The sequence below is a fragment of the Ostrea edulis genome, chromosome 3 (assembly GCF_947568905.1).
Source record: "Ostrea edulis chromosome 3, xbOstEdul1.1, whole genome shotgun sequence".
Taxonomy (NCBI): domain Eukaryota; kingdom Metazoa; phylum Mollusca; class Bivalvia; order Ostreida; family Ostreidae; genus Ostrea; species Ostrea edulis.
The window spans coordinates 13,321,025-13,338,351 of record NC_079166.1 but is presented as its reverse complement, the minus strand read 5'-3'; the positions used below and the strand labels follow the sequence as shown (position 1 = coordinate 13,338,351).

The 17,327-nt window shown below is 33.7% G+C and overlaps 1 long non-coding RNA gene across 1 annotated transcript; it reads right to left on the bottom strand.

Annotated features, from left to right (window-relative positions):
* Positions 1 to 3,500: 3,500 nt before the first annotated feature.
* Positions 3,501 to 12,828, bottom strand: LOC125660438 (uncharacterized). The gene is made up of 2 exons (XR_008801770.1): positions 12,535 to 12,828; positions 3,501 to 3,621 (listed from the first exon to the last, which is right to left on the bottom strand). It is a non-coding gene; the product is annotated as an uncharacterized LOC125660438 (long non-coding RNA).
* Between the last annotated feature and the right edge of the window lie 4,499 nt (positions 12,829 to 17,327).

Here is a 17,327-nt window from a genome sequence, read left to right as displayed (position 1 = left end):
TAGAGCCTGTTCCCCTTGGAGGGAAAACAGAGTGATATTTTTATACTGGGCGATGTGACAGCCAGTATTGTATTGTTATTGTTTATATTCATAGAAGAACATATATCGAGCGATAAGTATCATCCGGGCATAGTGTCCATCAGCAGAGATACATGCTCGATGGGTTACTAAAAAGGTGAAGATAACAATCAGTGATCGATCTCATAACTCCTATAAAGAATATAAAATTGGGCAAACATTGACCCCTGGATATACAAGAGGTGGGATTAAGTGCCAAAAAATGCCTTTCACTTATCTTGATCTTTAAACTTGAAAACTGTAGATGCAAAATTCATGTAGGATTTTTGTTAGTATCATTGAAATATAAAGCAAAACTATACCTAAATTCGTGTACAGAAGGACAACTCGCCCCCTCTGAGGAAAACTCGTCTCTTTTCTTGAGACAAATCGACCCCAATATCATAATATATATATTAATATATTATCACATTTTAATCCTATTCTGTATGTGTGCAAGTGAGTGTGTGTATGTGTATGCAATTTGTTTTTTTACACTTTCAATCTATACAGGTACGTCTTTTTATTTCATACTTTAACACGAATGGTGAGATTCAAATAGGATTATACGCAAATTTATGCATTTCAGAAAAATGGTATAATTTTCAAAATTCAATTGACTAGAAATTATATTTACCGATCTTCACGTCAACTTCCCATATTTATGTACAGTGTATATGTAGCAATATTCCATTATCACCTGCATATGGTGTTTATATATCTCAACTGATTCGATATGCAAGAGCTTGTTCTGCGTATAGTCAGTATTTAAAGCGAGGTACAAGCTACTGGCAAACAAGTTGATGGTACAGGGGTTTCAACAGTATCGATTGAAGTCAGCATTTTGCAAATTCTATGGTCGTTATAATGATCTAGTTCGTCAATACAACCTATCATTGGGTGAAATGCTGCATGACGTGTTTCATATCGATTGTTAAGCCGTTCTTGGCACACTGATTTTGACTGCGGATAACTCGAATATTTCTTTTAATGCAAGGTGAAGATAACGAACAGTGATCAATCTCATAACTCCTATAAGCAATACAAAATAGATAGCTGTGTAAAAAAGGGACCCCTGGACACACCAGAAGTGGAATCAGGTGCCTAGGAGGAGTAAGCATCCCCTGTCGACCGGTCACATCCGCCATGAGCCCTATATCCTGATCATGTAAACGGAGTTATCCGTAGTCAAAATCATTGAGCCAAGAATGGTACAAGAAGTAGTATTGGCAAAATACATCGTTATAACGACCATATAATTTGCGAAATGCTTAATCTAAACGAGACTCTTGAAACCCCATGTACCATAAACTTGTTTGTGAGTAGCCTGTCTCGATTTAAAAACCAATCTTACGCAGAACAAGCTCTTATGTATGAAATTATTTGAGAGATATAAACAGCATATGCAGATGAAAATGGAATTTTGCTACATAAAGATGAGAAATTGACGATGGAGAAGCTGAAATCGTCCCGTTTATTATAAAATTGAGTTTTTATTTTGCTGTTAATATCTCTTTTTAATAAACTATCTAAATGTAAAAGAGACGTGGACGTCTATGTGGTGTCGTTTATTTCGAGATCACAGGGATATATTGAATCGATATATGAATAAAAATTATTATTGTTAATAGATAAAACGTCGTCGATATATCTAAATATTGAATTGAAGGCTACAGCAAGAATTTTTTTTCCTCACGTATACGTTTTTTTAAGCAAATTCTGTTCCAGTTAAACAAAAAGATGCTTTATTGTTTCATCGGATGATGAAATATCTATCATTGCAGAAAAATTGCATAACCCGCTTTTTTATGCAATGATTGCTACATTCATTGTCCAATGAAACAATAAAGAAAGACATTTTACTGTTTATATTCATATATATATATATATAAAATATAAACTAGAATTAATCTCTAAAATATCACATGGTTGACCAATTTGTTACGTTAAACGTAGCAGCCAATGCACCCTTTGACCTTGATGACGCATCATATTTGGTAAAGATTATACAGACAAGTGATGCTAGAAAACCGGGTCGAACTGGTTTGCAACAAACATGCATTCAATGTACGTTGAGAGCAATGTAAATTTGAAAAGAAATATAAAAGAACAGATTCAGTAAATATAAGAATATAAAAACTGGTCAGCTAACAGAGAAGCAGAATTCATGTCCATGGGAATTCCAACAGACTGTTGAAATACTTGATCACTAAAGACTACGGCGATATTGGCAATGAGGAGCTACAGCATATTTGTCTTTTAAATTTGAACTTCAGAGTACTATTGCGTGAAATCAGAATGGTGGTTAAGAAAGTAATGTTTTGGATGACTGATTACTAGATATGAATATTTCCGTTTTATGATGTTAACACATCGATTTTTAGCACGTGGTTATTTGCATAAAGGGTGAAGCTTGCCATGTTTTCAAATCAACTCATTTTGGTCATAGAGTTAAAAAAAACCAGACATACAGTTATTACTTTTATCAACATTATTACTAAGTTATATACATATGTACCCTATATTACTATGATTAAAAATATAATTGCAAATAGTAATTCTTATCATGATTGTCACTCAGAGATTCGTTGTAAACCAGTCATATGCCCCAAATGACTTGTATTTATGTTACGGGCAGACAGGGGAGAGTTCAAAAATGGTATATTACTTAAGGGACCGAGATTAGTTATCCCCAGTGAGCTGCATGGATATACTGGGGAAACTACATCATCAAGGTGTAGTGGAATGTAGAGAGCTGGCCAAATCCTCCGTTTTGGTGTAATGTCTTAAATACACAATTAGACGGTTCAATGTAGTATTGTCCAAAGTGTATTGAGGGATCTCAAAATGTAAGAGAACCACTTATTCCCAATAAATTCCCCAGTCGAACATAGTAAAAATTGGCTACTGATTTATTTGAAATAAATAGTCAAAAATACATTCTTGTTGTTAACTATTATTTAAGATTCATTCAAACTGCGAAATTGTTTGGCACAACATCGACAGCAATAGCGCACCATTTAAGGATGTATGGGACTGACATCAGAGTAATTAAAAAATCCTAAAAATGAGTGAAATAGATAGTATTGTACTCATTTTATCGAAAAAAGACATTTTTTAGATAGGTTCGTGAGTTCGTTTCCATGGTAACGAACATCAAAGATACCCTTGCTGGAGACATTATAATTGACTGAAATTTACTATTTGTCTAAAAGGGGGTATGGAACTGACATCAGAGCAGTGAAAAAATTCCTAAAGTGATTAAAGTAATTAGCATTAGTTTTAATTTAACAGAAAAATTCATTTCTAAATAGGTCTTTGAGTTCGTTACCATGGTAACCATCATCAAACATATCCTTGCTAGAGACATCATATCTAGAACCTGTAGAGAACCCGGAAGTGTATGGCTGACATCAGAATAATTAAAAAATTCTAAAATTGAATGAAATGGATAGCATTATATTTATTTTATCAGAAAAAGACATTTTTGACATAGGTCCATGAGTTCGTTTCCATGGTAACCGTCATCAAACATATCCTTGCTGGAGACATCATGTTCAAAACCTGTAAACAAAAAATGGAAAGGTGTGACTGACATGAGAATAATTAAAAAATTCTAAAATTGAGTGAAATGGATAGCATTATGTCTATTCTATCAGAAAATGACATTTTTGACATAGGTCTGTGAGATCGTTCCCATGGCAACCATCATCAAACATATCCTTGCTGGATACATCATATTTAAAACCTGTAGAGAACCCGGAAGTGTATGGCTGACATCAGAATAATTAAAAAATTCTAAAATTAAGTGAAATGGATAGCATTATGTCTATTCTATCAGAAAAAGACATTTTTGACATAGGTCTGTGAGATCGTTACCATGGTAACCATCATCAAACATATCCTTGCTGGAGACATCATATTTAAAACCTGTAGAGAACCCGGAAGTGTATGGCTGACATCAGAATAATTTAAAAATTCTAAAATCAAGTGAAATGGATAGCATTATGTCTATTCTATCAGAAAATGACATTTTTGACATAGGTCTGAGTTTGTTCCCATGGTAACCATCATCAAACATATCCTTGCTGGAGACATCATGTTCAAAACCTGTGAAAAATATACGTGTAAGGTTGACATCAGAATAATTAAAAAATTCCAAAAATTACGTGAAATGGATAGCATTATATATATTTACTATTAAATAAATATATATATTAAATATAATAAATATTTATATATAATTATTGCTTTATGAAGGAGCTTTTTAAAGATTTGTTCCCTATATATTCAGATATAAAACTTTGATGCCCTATTGTAGCCCCATCCTACCCCCCAGGAGCCATGGTTTCAACAAACTTTAATCTGCACTATGTCAGGAAGCTGCCATGAACATTTGAACTTTCCTTGCCCAGCAGTTCTTGAGAAGATTTTTAATTGACCCCTCCCTATTTTTGTAATTATCTCTTTTATACCTTTAAAGGTAGCATGGCCCTTCATTGCATGAAATTGGCCTACTTGTTCTGGAAGTATTGTACTGGAGATTGATTGATTGAATATTGTTTTACGTCCCTCTCGAGAATATTTCACTCATATGGAGATGTCACCCATGCCGGTGAAGGGCTGCAAAATTTAGGCCTATGCTCGGTGCTTAGGGCCATTGAGCAGGGAGGGATCTATCTCGTACCACATCTGCTGTGACACGGGACCTCGGTTTTTGCAGTCTCATCCGAAGGACCGCCCCATTTAGTCGCCTCTTGCGACAAGCTAGGGGGTACTGAGGATCTATTCCAACACAGATCCCCACAGGATTTTTGTGGAGAATTTTTTATAAATTTGTCAATATATATCTACTATTTCGCTATTATCTCCCCTTGGAGCAGGGTGTTACCCTTCATTTCATCAGACTTAACTTGCCTCGACCCAAGGATGCTTTTTGCCAAGTTTGTTTGAAATTGGCCAAGTGGTTCTGGAGAAGAAGTCGAAAATGTGAAAAGTTTACAGACAGTCAGACGATAGACAATGGGTGATCAGAAATGCTCACTTGAGCTAAAAATGAGTTGCATTTCTTTATAAAATCATATCAAAGATAAAAATTCTGCAATCTAAAGTAAAATCAAAATTCCATTTGTAACTAGTTCTAATTGTAACTGGGACCATTACATATGTTCCCCAAACCAGTTAAAAAGTAATGTCATTGTAAACCTATAGCAAAAATCATTTTATTTTAGCCTTTAATTACATGTAGTACGTTTACTATGATTTACTATGGTCATGTTAGTGCAAAGAAATAAAAGAAAGCAATGCACTTGCATACAGACACACACGAGTATGATTCCGTACTTTTGTTGATGTCATTCTAGTACAGGCCTTTCTATCATATACCCACAGAAAGAATTTCTTAATGTTTGCATCAAATACAAAAAAGTTATAGTGATTTTAAAATCATCCAATCAGAAATCAGCACACGTGCGTGCACGTGCTGACCAGTAATTTTAACCACACCAATTTGTAAGGAGTACCAAGACACACCTAAAACCTCAAAATCAAAAGAATTTGATGAAAAACAAAAACATTATCGTCCTTCAAAAAATTAACTTTTGAAATATGATGCATGTGCATGCACGTGTGCATTGGCATTTTTTGTTACACCAGTATATAGATACACATATCATCTACCTATGAAGTGAATATCAACTCATTCGCTTCATTAATAAGAGAGTTACAGATGTTTTAGTACATGTATTATCCAATCAAAAAGAAGCGCACGTGCATGCAGATTGGTAATCTTGACAATGCAGATCAGTTAAGGATCTCAATATCTACCTATAATATGAATATCAAACCATTTGAATGAGCAACAAAAAAGTTAAACTGATTACAAAATTCGTGTACGAAAAATGTGATGCATGTGCATGCACGTGCGTGCAGACAACACGACTATCATTTTGCGTATATACAAATGATATACTATCATCCTAACAAGGTTTCATGTTGATTCCTTGTGAATTCTGATTTTCAATTTTTTTGTACCAAAATTGCAATGCACGTACGTGCGCGTACATGCACATGCAGACAAATTACTATTGTTTAGTTTTGTGTTTGCATCCCACACTCTTCCATGTTTCTTTCCTGTGGGTGCATTGTTCAAATATTGACAACATGCATTTGAACAATTTTAGGTATCTATTAAAAGAATCAATAAATTATATACATGTAGTTGTGTATGTATAACTTAAAATAAGACATAAAATCGTAATGAAGTATGTGCCCCTATGATATATATTAATAGAATAAATAAACAATATTAAATTTTACAATGAATATCATAAGTATTCAAGATTATTACTTTAGAGGTTATTTTGTATGCAGGGTCCTGTATAAAGACTTATTACTAAGTATAAATTTTGTAGTAAGTTTTCTGGTTATTGGGTCAATGGCAGAGTCAACATACAGAATTTGATCCATGGTTGTTGAGTGTCCATCATGTTTAGGGGCAAAATCAAAAGACCAATGTCAGGAAAAAAATTTAAATTCAAATAGTTAGGGGGCCTCAGGGGGAGTAAAAACTCAAATAAGTTTTTGTCATCCAACATCGATTTCACTTTAGTGGAAAAAAGACAAGTGGCTGTTAAAAACCACATAATAATATATTACATTTTACCGGTAATGAACATTAAATATTTTAAATGTACACTTTAATTTGTGAATAAACAGAAGTAAAAGTATAACAGTATTATTTATACTCGCATGTTTTTACTTGTTAATCGATTAGTTTCAACATTCATAATATTTAGATTTAAGGGGAGTGGGGTGTGATTTCGTGAAAACTATGTAAAACGTATACGGTACCAATTTTGATGTGAATTTAGTTTTTTGTCAGACATTGAACTTTTGATTTCGCCATCGCCCCTTAACGTGTTAAATGATTTAAGAATTCCTCTCAAAACTTAGAGGTACACTTGCATCAAATATTTGATGTGTGTCTTGCCCAAACTGCATTTAGTATTAGGACTAACTTATTGACAGGTGCAATTATATAAACCTAGATACATTGTACCTTAATGATAGCCAATAGTATATGATATAATGAAAAAGAGCCAAATTAATTCACTGAATATAACTTTCAATTAAGCTCAATAAAATAATTAGTTAAGGGTACAAATTCAATATATGTGAAACAATAATGGACTTTCAATATTTTGATATAGTCTGTTAAATTGTGATATTGATTTATTACAGTTGAAAAATCAAAGGGCCTTATAAAAGTTACTATATTCACATCAAATACAAAATAATATGTATTAGTAAATAGTTCGAAATAGTTTCAATTTAAATTTTACATAATATCTCTTATTAAGAGAATTCAGAAAATCAAGTATTTTAATAAAAAGACCAGAAGGATATGAAAAGTTAAAAGCCTACCATTATATATTTATTTGCAAGAGTTATGTATTTGCATCAAAATATCTGTATCTATGATGTAACACATGTTTCTTTTTTATGCACAAGTAACTTATTTTGGTGAGTGTATACTTATTCATGGTGGGCAGTATATACATGTAGCTATGTATGCATTTAAAAAAAACTAGAGTTCCTTGCAAAATTATGCATATAACAAAAACGTACATATTTATCATAATGCCATGCTTGTCATTTTTTCATTATAGGACTTGGACAATCTTTAATTTGCATATATATTTTAAAAACAAGCACAATATGATATCATGATATCAAATGCCTTGCAGCAAAATTATCCACCAAGCTTGACAATTCCCAAATATTGTTTACATGAAATAGATATAGAACAATTATATTTTACTCTCACATGGTATGTGTAACACAAAAAAGGTGAATACAACTAGATTTCATCATTGAATCTGTCTACATGGTCTAGCTGACATTTAATAGTGAAAACTTTGGCCCAAAGAAACTAGATAATACATTAGGTGAATAGAAAACTAATAATGTTAAATAAATTTCTTTAATGAAGCGTCTTGTTTAAAAAAATATTTAGTGTTGTACATGTATAATAGTAGTGTCATAGTGTTGAAATTGTTGGGCTGAATTTAAACTTAATTGGCAGAAAATACCTAGCATCCATCTTCCTGCATGATCGAAAAAGGCCATGGTTACCTTACGATTTTATTGTAGTCAGCTATCAATTAGTGTATTACTATTCCTTTGTAATAAAATTACTTTTTTTGTTACTCGGGGGGGGGGGGGGGGGGGGGGGGGGGGGGGGGGGGGGGAGGGGAGGGGAGGGGGGTATTTGAATTACTGAACTGAAAAACAATACTGATACATCAATGAACCTCGGCTATTTACATGAAGTGTTAATATTGGGGCCTAAGGAAGCTGAGTGACAATTCATATTCTTTTTGTTGTTCAACACATTCATGCTGGCATAGAATTGCAGCATACTGTCATGAATGAGTCAACTTTCACATCTTACGCTAGGCCTATAACTCATTGAAAAATAACCTTTGTTTAAATCATAATTCTAAACTCATTTTTATGAAATCTAAAACATTTATCAAAAAACATTTGATCTGGACATAAATTCTATTCATGATTTCAAAAACTTTTAGCAACATTAGATGCAGAAAACATGCATGATTAATGAAATTTATCATTCCATTTCCTTATATTCCTTTGTAAGAGTGGAACACAATCATATAATATGTGTATGGCTGCAATGTTCTGGGGAAAAAATAAGACACTGAAACAAGATACTGGAGATATTTGTGCTGTTAATGGTGTAAAGGTTACTATGAATTGAATCTTAATAAGTGGATGAAAATGATTTCAAAATCAATTATATAGTAAAATAAATAAAAGTTGACCCATTTATGGCATTATGCTGTATATTTTGCACAAAGTGAAAATAAATCAAAGCATGTCACTGGGTTTGTATAATTTGTATGTGGTGGTAGATTTTTATAGTGTCCTGTCTCTGTTTTCTGTACTGCAAACATCAACTATTAAAGGAAGAAAAAATCTTACTTATCAATTTATGTACGGTGCCTGGAATCTGTGCAATACCCCCAAAAAAGTGCTATACCCAGAAAAAAGTACACTATACCCAATACTGCGATAATATACACAGGATATCCTCTTAGATGGGTTGAGAAATGGTTATCTGGAAAAAATGGTACACTGAATTGGTACCGTTACCGTTATACAGCCAATTCATAGAAAAATCCAATACATCCGGCGCTATTTGCCGGCGCCATTGCTTGTGACGTATTATAAGGTATACCACGCCCGATCAAATTAAAGACGATGATGTAGTTTAAATGATGGTGGGTTTTTCTAAGTTTATAAATTCAAATATATGTATATTTTTTTTTATTTTTTAATATAAGTTGATGCCCCATCACCTGTCATTTTGTCACCAAAATGAATTCAATGGATTTTTAATTTTTTTTAAAATTAAATATCATGAATTTAACACCAGTATTTAATTATTTCAAACACTTTTTAATCTCAAAGGCAGGCATGAGTATGTAATTTAAGTGATTAAATAATTTTCTTGCAAGACAAATACACACACATACACACTAATATAAATAAGGAAGTTAACCATAAGGAAAACATGAATTTGAAATTTATTTAAACATTCATAGTTTCCATATGTTCCCAGCCCTAGCCACGTGGAGGCTTCCTTTCTGTAGAGCCATAATTTCTTTTTTTTTTTAAATGAAAAATTTAAAGCCAAAGGACCAAAATCATGATACATAAATAAGTCAGTGATTTCAATGCATTGCTCTATAATAAAATGGTTTTTTAATAAGCAAACAATTTACCACTTTGTAACCACCATCATATTTATACAAATCAGGACATTAGCCATAAGAAAAATATGAATTTTTGAATCATTCATAGTTTCCATATGTTTCCAGCTCTAGCCACGTGAAGGCCTCCTTTCTGTAGAGCCATAATTTCTGTTTTTGAAATGAAAAATTTATAGCCAAAGGACCAAAACCATGAAGAGTAGAACATACAAAAAAATTATATCAAAAATAAATAAATTTTGTGATACTAACATTAACCAATTTCAGTTGTTGATAATTTGTTTTTCTACTGTGTGAAATAAAATTAGTGAAGCGTAATAACCAAAACCATAAAGAATGTAGTGGACAACAATGTAAATTACACAAAAAATCTATGGTATTTGATTAACATAATACAATTTTTCTGTTTGTAAAAAAGAAAGTATTAAAGTCAAAGGACCAAAGCCATAAAAATGCACTAGATAAAAAAATGTAAATACTATATTTGTACAATAACATTATCATAGAATTACAAACATTTAATGAAACAACTGAATTTCTTCCTAACCTACACAAGAGCAAGCTGTATTCACTGGACACACCCGTCTGTCGGGGAGGAATAAGCCTGAAAGTAACCCTACTCTAAGTTCTAACCTACATAATATCAAGCTGTATTCACTGGACACACCCGTCTGGCGGGGGAGGAATAAGCCTGAAAGTAACCCTACTCTAAGTTCTAACCTACATATTCATTTTTTAAAATTATAATGTAGTAAATTTTGAGAACTTAGAGCAGGGTTACTTTCAGGCTTATTCCTACCCCGCCAGACGGGTGTGTCCACTGAATACAGCTTGATCTTGTGTAGGTTAGAACTTTGAGTAGGGTTACTTTCAGGCTTATTACTCACCCATTCCATTTGCATTTTGTTAATTTTAATGTTCATATGTTCTGGCCTTTAGCTGCATAACTTTTTTTATGCTAATGTAATGTTACAAATGTTTTTTTTTTCAATTATGAATCTCATATGGTCTTTTAAAATTCTCTAAATATTTATTTTTTTGTTTTGTTGTAATGGTTTTTGTTGGCATCCTCTTTTCCCCAAACAAGGATATCGTAATGAAATATATAATCTTAATGATTTTTATATGAAACGGATTGTTTTATTTTTTTTAAAAATTATAATTATGTAATATTGAAATATTTTTTATAGTATTAAGTGTTTATATTCCTATCTCTTTTCATCTATTGATCTGTTCTTTTTATGGTCAAGGTCCTAAAATATTTCATTGCTTCATTTAAAAAACAAACTAAAGATGTTTCGTGTATTTTTAATTTTTGTCTCTCGTATTTATAGTTTTGGTCCTTTGGTTTTGATATTTTTATCTAACATGAGCAGAAAATGACATGCCAATGAAATTCTTGTTTGTAAATGTAAAACTAAAGATGTTTTAAATTTTTGTCTCTTATATTTTTGATAGTTTGGTTTCCTTTGGTTTCAATATTTTTTATTTAACATAAGCAAAAAATAAATTATAAATGTAAATTTACAGATGTTTTATGTGTTTTAAATTTTTGTATGTTGTGTTCTTCATGATTTTGGTCCTTTGGCTTTAAATTTTTCATTTAAAAAAAAAAAGAAATTATGGCTCTACAGAAAGGAGGCCTCCACGTGGCTAGGGCTGGGAACATATGGAAACTATGAATGTTTAAATAAATTTCAAATTCATGTTTTCCTTATGGTTAACTTCCTTATTTATATTAGTGTGTATGTGTGTGTATTTGTCTTGCAAGAAAATTATTTAATCACTTAAATTACATACTCATGCCTGCCTTTGAGATTAAAAAGTGTTTGAAATAATTAAATACTGGTGTTAAATTCATGATATTTAATTAAAAAAAAAATTAAAAATCCATTGAATTCATTTTGGTGACAAAATGACAGGTGATGGGGCATCAACTTATATTAAAAAATAAAAAAAAATATACATATATTTGAATTTATAAACTTAGAAAAACCCACCATCATTTAAACTACATCATCGTCTTTAATTTGATCGGGCGTGGTATACCTTATAATACGTCACAAGCAATGGCGCCGGCAAATAGCGCCGGATGTATTGGATTTTTCTATGAATTGGCTGTATAACGGTAACGGTATCAATTCAGTGTACCATTTTTTCCAGATAACCATTTCTCAACCCATCTAAGAGGATATCCTGTGTATATTATCGCAGTATTGGGTATAGTGTACTTTTTTCTGGGTATAGCACTTTTTTGGGGGTATTGCACAGATTCCAGTAACCCATTTATGTAAAACCAAAGATCCACCACTGATCTATTGTGTATATCCTAGCTTTATATGACCCCTCCTCCAACAGATATTTAAATTTATAGAGATGTATATTAAAACTTGACAAATACTTTAACATATTCATACTCAGATGCTTGTATCATACACTTTGTATGTTTGGCTAAATAATTTAGGTTGATCTAGATCTTCAAAGTCTATGAACAATCAGCTGACATTGACAATTTAATAAGCGCCGATGAATTCATACCCTATTTCAATATTGTTTTCAAGCATCGATTTTCATGGAATTTTTGGGAAGATTTGCACTTGAACAATTTTGTTTTCTTCTTATTTGACGTACGTGCGTACTCGGCATTAATTTATTAACCTGTTAACAGTGATTGACAAACCTGAACACATGTCTTGCGTCTGCGATTGCAAATATAGATGATCCAGCGTCTGGTGTCTTGGTGAGGCAGCTTTCCATCGTCTTCTGTGGGTCAAAAAACCTTGATGTAACGCTGGATCGCTTTAGCTGACTGAAATCCGCGTTTCCCCCGCATTTCAATGTTTCAAAAGTCTCACTATGTTTACATTGCCGAAAAGTAATTAAAGTCGTAAAATTTACGCGATTTGTTTTTATTTCGAATATAATAATATTTTTGTCATAGTTTATGTAAAATATATATATAGAATTAATTGCATTGTAGATATTATCTAACATACACTCAGAATCAAATGGGAGATGCGAACGACATAGGATTTATTTACGTCATTCGGAGTTGCGCGGTAATTTCAAAATCGTCAGTCCCGTACATCCTTAAGATCAATCTTTGCACGACATGCAATTCCTGAGGTAGGTTTTTTCCTCCGGTAATGGACCACAATACGCATCACAGGTATATCGGGACTTCGCACGAGAGTTCGATTTAAGCATACATGTCTAGGAAGTGGTCCTAACTACCTGTATAGCAATGGTTTGGGGAGAGATCAATTCAATCAATCAAACAAATGCTAAAAAAAATCAGCTGATCCGTACTTAGCTTTGTTGGTGTTCCGTGAGACACCACTAAATCAGCCGATCCGTTTTTAGCTTTGTTGCTCTACCGTGAGACACCACTAAATCAGCCAATCCGCTCTTAACTTTGTTGATGTACCGTGAGACACCACTAAATCAGCCAATCCGCTCTTAGCTTTGTTGATGTACCGTGAGACACCACTAAATCAGCTAATCCGCTCTTAACTTTGTTACTGTACCGTGAGACACCACAATATCAGCCGATCCGCTCTTAGCTTTGTTGCTGTACCGTGAGACACCACTAAATCAGCCGATCCGCTCTTAGCTTTGTTGCTGTACCGTGAGACACCACTAAATCAGCCAATCCGTACCTAGCTTTGTTGATGTACGTGCAGCACCACTAAATCAGCCAATCCGCTCTTAGCTTTGTTGATGTACCGTTAGACACCACTAAATCAGCCAATCCGTACTTAGCTTTGTTGATATACCGTATGGCACCACTAACTCAGCCGATCCGCTCTTAGCTTTGTTGTACGTGCGGCACCACTAAATCAGCCGATCTATACTGAGCTTTGTTGATGTACATGCGACACCATTAAATCAGCCGATCCATACTTAGCTTTGTTGATGTACGTGCGACACCACCAAATCAGCCGATCCGCTCTTAGCTTTGTTGATGTACGTGCGGCACCACTAAGTCAGCCGACCCGTACTTAGCTTTGTTGATGTACGAGTGACACTACTAAGCAATGGTTATAGACCTACAGAGTTGTTAATTAATCAAATAATCAAAACAATGTTGTCAATTAATCCAAAACAGTTAAAGCCAAAATTGTCCAATGGAAATGTTTTTCAGAAGCAGGAGATGAACAAGAAAATGAAAGAAAAACGAAAACTCTACGACTGGTTATCGAGAAGATTTTAAAAGATTTTTCATACACATCGGCATGTAAAACTTTGATCCTTTATTGTTGCTCCATCCAAATCCCAGGGAGCATGATTTGAACAAACTTGAATTTATTCTATGTCAGGAAATTTTCATGTGAATTTGACTTTTCTGGTCTCGTGGTTTCCCTATACATTTGCATCTAATTTTGATCCCCTGTTGTGATCCAACCATACTCAGTCATTATTCTAACAAACGTTAATCTGTACTAGGTCTGGAAAGTTTTGTGTAAATCTGAACTTTAATGGCCCTGTGGTTATTGAGAAGATAAAACAAATATTGCATGTACAATATAGTTGAGGGTAACATTGAAAACAACGCCTCGGTTGACAATAGTTTTCTCGGAGTGAAACTTTTCAATGTTAGACTCAACTACATGCAATATTCATATATTATCATACTACAGTATGACAATTCTTGCAACGTGTAATCTGATTGATCTAGACAGTCACGTGCAATACGTTTGTAGACCATTCCAAGCTACTAATTAAATTGTCAATCACTTCTTTACGTTTGTTATTATACATGTAAGAAAACTTTTCAATGTCATGGATTCAGCCAGCATTTATAATGCTACAATGTTTTATTTTGGGTATACATGTATTGACCTTGAGATGGGTCGAATAATTCATCACGGGAGAATCTTGAAAGCCCATTCCTGCACAAAATAAACTCCAGTTTTAGCTCCCCAATGTCAACAAACTTAGGAACGTTAAGTCAACAAATCACCAAATTTGGAGGGCGTGGTAAATATATTTTCGTTAAAGTGTTAACCTTACTTTTGAATACCACACGAACAGAATATAACGTGTCGGTGTTTCTCTGAAGTATTGAATGAATTCGACAAATTGTGTGGTCTGTACTATGGGGGTAGATTCAAACAAGAGGTCCATGGGCCACATCGCTCACCTGAGTCACCTTGGCCCATATCTGAAGACTCCATATATATTTGCATGTAAAACCTTAGTCCCTATTATGGCCCAAACTACCCTTTGCAAACTTGAATCTACACTATGTCAAAAAGCTTTCATGCAAATGTCAACTTCTTTAGCCCAATGGTTCTTGAGAAGAAGATTTTAAAAGCTTTTTCCTATATTTGTATGTAAAACTTTGACCACCCACCACTTGTGGCCCCATCCTACCCTCCGGGGGCCATGATTTGAACAAACTTGAATCTGCACTATGTCAGAAAGTTTTCTTGTAAATATCAGCTTTTCTGACTCAGTGGATATTGAGAAAAAGATTTTAGCTATATATTTGTATGTGTAAAACTTTGATCCCGCTTGTGGCCCCATCCTACCCCGGGGGGCATGATTTGAACAAACTTGAATCTGCACTATGTCAGAAAGTTTTCATGTAAAAATCAGCTTTTCTGGCTTAGTGGTTCTTGAGAAGAAGATTTTTCCTATATATTTGTATGTAAACATTTGATCTCCTATTGTGGCCCCATCCAACCTCCGGAGCCCATGATTTGAACAAACTTGAATCTGCATTATGTCAGGAAGCTTTCATGTAAATTTCAGGTTTTCTGGCTTAGTGGTTCTTGAGAAGAAGATTTTTAAAGTTTTTCCCTATATATTTGTATGTAAAACTTTGATCCCCCCTGTGGCCCCATTCTACCACCGGGGGCCATGGTTTGAACAAACTTGAATCTTCAATATGTCAGGAAGCTTTCAGGTAAATTTCAGCTCTTCTGGCCCAGTGGTTCTTGAGAAGATTTTTAAATGACCCCACCCTAATTTTGCATTTTTGTGATTATCTCCCCTTTGAAAGGGACATGGCCCTTCATTTGAACAAACTTGAAAGCCCTTTACCCAAGGATGCTTTTGGCCATGTTTGTATGAAATTGGCCAAGTGGTTCTGGAGAAGAAGTCGAAAATGTGAAAAGTTTAACAGACAGACAGACGGACAGACAGACAGACGGACAGACAGACGACGGACAAAAAGCGATCAGAAAAGCTCACTTGAGCTTTCAGCTCAGGTGAGCTAAAAAGTTTTCAAAAACAATGCTATCTTATTTCTTATATTTTTCTCCTAATATGGCTATTGCAACCCCTAATAGAAAAAAAAGTAACCATTTTGCTTTGACGTGAGGAAGCCTATCCATCGTAGAAGTGTCGTCTCCCGAAATCGCATGGATTCAAAATACACTAGTAGGACTAGCAAACATATGTTCATGCACAGGGGTGTGGCATACGTATTTTCGGTATTCCCTGTACCGTAGTAACTTTACACAGTATAAGAAGTGTGTATATGACCTGGGCCCGTTTTCTAGACCAAGTCCTCCAAATTTACGTCCAAACATTTGACTTGATTGAAAAACATTTTATAATCGAATTATTCATCCCTTTTTATGTAAATGACCACAAACGAAGCAAAATAATCTTTAATATCAACATCACAGACATGATTTGTAGGTAAGCTGGCGTCAAAAAGATTTTCAAATTTATCCTGAAATCATCAGACCGTCTCTTCTCTTCTCTAAACATTGTAGCTTTGGTTTTTCCTTGTATTCAATGATTAATAGTTCCTGGCATTCGCCATGATTTGTAATTTATACAGTTTAATATGTGTAGGTAAGTCAGTGAAACAGGTGCTAAATTCGTGTAATGTAAACTTCTATATTCTGTATATAAGGTTGGATCCGTTTCTATTCATATTTCATTTACATTTATTCAGTTTCATTACTTTATCTATTTCATTACATGTGAAAATTAATTCATAAAGCTTGAGTAGCGAGCACAGCCTACATGTATTTCAACGCTCTTCCTTCATTCCTATTTTGAAGGTAATAGCAGTTTTTCTAAATCAATTATCTTTTGAAAAACATCCGCTACAAAAAATACCGATTAACTTCAACCTTTTCTCTTAAAACTACACTTGATTCCTATCTGTTTGAATACATAGCAATGCAAATTAACCATCAAAATACATGTTTTAAAAAACACAGACATTTTGGATGGATTTCGTTTTTGATTTTATGAGCTCTAGATATTGACGGAAATTTTGGAATAAATCGATATGTGTTTCGAAATGGTAAACCCTGTACATTGCCCCCCCCCCCCCAGATTTCTATATGATACATTTTTAAGTACATGTACCCCATATCTTTAAATGAATGTAAATGGGGTTTTTTTCCGAAGGAGACGTGTATCAGTCTATTGTAGCACCATTTACTTTTTATGACTGCATGTGCCACGGTTCTTTCAGAGAAATATTTGTAAATACATGTAGATATA